Source organism: Micropterus dolomieu, unplaced genomic scaffold (genome assembly GCF_021292245.1).
Source record: "Micropterus dolomieu isolate WLL.071019.BEF.003 ecotype Adirondacks unplaced genomic scaffold, ASM2129224v1 contig_14152, whole genome shotgun sequence".
NCBI lineage: Eukaryota > Metazoa > Chordata > Actinopteri > Centrarchiformes > Centrarchidae > Micropterus > Micropterus dolomieu.
In genome coordinates, this window is record NW_025743138.1 from 1 (window position 1) to 2,973 (window position 2,973).

The 2,973-nt window shown below is 48.7% G+C and overlaps 3 non-coding genes across 3 annotated transcripts; 1 reads left to right on the forward strand and 2 right to left on the reverse strand.

Annotated features, from left to right (window-relative positions):
* Window positions 1-1,077: 1,077 nt before the first annotated feature.
* On the reverse strand, window positions 1,078-1,159 carry trnas-gcu. Its single transcript has one exon. It is a non-coding gene; the product is annotated as a tRNA-Ser (tRNA).
* Window positions 1,160-1,286: 127 nt separating this feature from the next.
* trnaa-agc lies at window positions 1,287-1,359 on the forward strand. Its single transcript has one exon. It is a non-coding gene; the product is annotated as a tRNA-Ala (tRNA).
* Window positions 1,360-1,855: 496 nt separating this feature from the next.
* trnas-aga lies at window positions 1,856-1,937 on the reverse strand. The gene has a single exon. It is a non-coding gene; the product is annotated as a tRNA-Ser (tRNA).
* Between the last annotated feature and the right edge of the window lie 1,036 nt (window positions 1,938-2,973).

Consider the following 2,973-nt stretch of genomic DNA (forward strand, 5'->3'; position numbering starts at 1 on the left):
CTCTCTTGCTTTTAGCAGGGAGTCCTTAAGACGGCCACCTGTTTTGTCGATGCCCGTTTTTTAGAGTAAAGGTCCGAGCCGGGTCGCTTTACGTTTCTTTTTACATAGGCCTGGAATGTCCGATGCAATGGCAAGGCTTGGAGGGGAGGGGGAGGGTGAGGGCTGTGATCACTGAAACATTTGATGTTATTTTATTGAACTTAATATGTTGTAACACCAGTAATGTTCTGCGTTGGCCAGTCCAATACGTGTTTTTTGTAGTCAGTCGAGGAGCAGGGAGGTGATGATTGCATTTGACTCTGCTCATAGGAGGACCAGGCAGGTGATGTTTATAGTTGACTATGCTCATAAGAGGACCAGGGAGGACATGGGGCTGGTGGCAGAAGACCCTGTTGGAATAGGGATTGGCCAAAGAACCAGCCCATCTGTTGGACTCAGGAGGACAGTGCCACGCCAGTTGTGACACAGGCGTAAATCTCCTACTCACCCTCCCGATTTTGTGCCTCCTGGAACTCCATGACTCCATGTTCATGTTCCACAAGTGCAGAAGGGAGCTCTCTTGCTTTTAGCAGGGAGTCCTTAAGACGGCCACCTGTTTTGTCGATGCCCGTTTTTTAGAGTAAAGGTCCGAGCCGGGTCGCTTTACGTTTCTTTTTATATAGGCCTGGAATGTCCGATGCCATGGCAAGGCTTGGATGGGAGGGCGAACCCACGAGATAGGTGCTTGCTCCTTGCACAGGGTAAATAGCTCAAAATAGCAGAGCGTTCGCTCAGCATGCTTGAGGTAGCTCGCTTTCTTCAGGAGAGTTTGGGGTTCTTCTGTTTGAGATCAGAGGAACAGGCAATTTACGTGGCGATATGATATGCAAATGCAAAGTGGCAAGCTTAGCTTGCGAGAGATGGCGGAATCTATCTGCAGTACAGGTGTTTTGTTGAACGGAATGTGTGAAGACTTCAGCTTGTACTCAGTGCATGCGGCAGTGTACCGACGAGAACGTTTCTGTGGACAAACTGACCTCCTCGTTCCAAAGGAGCCAGGTATATTTGTGACATGGCAGACTAAAGTAAACAATCCCGCGACGAGGATGGAATTCTAACCCACGCGTGCAGAGCACAATGGATTAGCAGTCCATCGCCTTAACCACTCGGCCACCTCGTCTGCTGGTGGCCTGTTTTTGCAGTGAAAGTCGAATTAAGGCCACTTACAGTTGGTTTTGTCTAGTTTTGGAACGGCGTGGCATGGACGGGAGGCAGAGGGGACGAGTGAGGTGCCTGCGTCTGGCACAGGGGAATTAGCTCAAATGGTAGAGCGCTCGCTTAGCATGCGAGAGGTAGCGGGATCGACGCCCGCATTCTCCAGGAGTCCTTGGGTCCGGTTGTGTTTCTGATCAGCGGACATGATGTGGAGTCCGAGACCATAATGAGGCTTTTTGCACCAGCTCAACCGAGAACTGCCTGAAGACAACCAGTGGGTGGTTCTTCACTGTTTTGTCTTGTGTCTTTTCCTGGAGAATTTCCCGGTAACCTCCCAGGATTGTTACATATGCCTGCAAAGTATTGAATTCCTTTTCCTTCACTCAAGCTCTGTGGAATACAGAAAACAGGGAAATTATAGAAAGTAGTGTAAACATACTCCTTAGTACACTTGTAATCAATGAAACATTTGATGTTTTATTGAAATGTCATGTGACATAGAATGTAACAAAAGAGACTTTTACAGTTAAAGTCAAAGCCAGGTTCCTTTACTGGGTGTCTTAAAGAGGCTTTGAACGTCCACTGCAATGGCAAGGCTTGGAGGGGAGGGGGAGGGCACATTCATTGTCAGAGAAATGAATGAGTTGTGTAAAGAAGACCTCGTTGTCGGCAGGATTCGAACCTGCGCGGGGAGACCCCAATGGATTTCTAGTCCATCGCCTTAACCACTCGGCCACGACAACTTTTTTTTTGCCCACTCTCTGTGGAATGCAGAATAATTGTGATCATTGAAACATTTGCTGTTATATTATTGAACTTCATATGGAGAACAAGGCAGGTGATGTTTATAGTTGACTATGCTCATAAGAGGACCAGGGAGAACATGGGGCTGGTGGCAGAAGACCCTGTTGGAATAGGGATGGGCCAAAGAACCAGCCCATCCGTTGGACTCAGGAGGACAGTGCCACGCCAGTTGTGACACTTGGGCGCAGGCGTTAATCTCCTACTCACCCTCCCGATTTTGTGGCTCCTGGAACTCCATGACTCCATGTTCATGTTCCACAGGTGAAATACGGAGCTCTCTTGCTTTTAGCAGGGAGTCCTTAAGACGGCCACCTGTTTTGTCGATGCCCGTTTTTTAGAGTAAAGGTCCGAGCCGGGTCGCTTTACGTTTCTTTTTACATAGGCCTGGAATGTCCGATGCAATGGCAAGGCTTGGAGGGGAGGGGGAGGTTGAGGGCTGTGATCATTGAAACATTTGATGTTATTTTATTGAACTTAATATGTTGTAACACCAGTAATGTTCTGCGTTGGCCAGTCCAATACGTGTTTTTTGTAGTCAGTCGAGGAGCAGGCAGGTGATGATTGCATTTGACTCTGCTCATAGGAGGACCAGGCAGGTGATGTTTATAGTTGACTATGCTCATAAGAGGACCAGGGAGGACATGGGGCTGGTGGCAGAAGACCCTGTTGGAATAGGGATGGGCCAAAGAACCAGCCCATCCGTTGGACTCAGGAGGACAGTTCCACGCCAGTTGTGACACTGTGGCGCAGGCGTTAATCTCCTACTCACCCTCCCGATTTTGTGGCTCCTGGAACTCCATGACTCCATGTTCATGTTCCACAGGTGAAATAGGGAGCTCTCTTGCTTTTAGCAGGGAGTCCTTAAGACGGCCACCTGTTTTGTCGATGCCCGTTTTTTAGAGTAAAGGTCCGAGCCGGGTCGCTTTACGTTTCTTTTTACATAGGCCTGGAATGTCCGATGCAATGGCAAGGCTT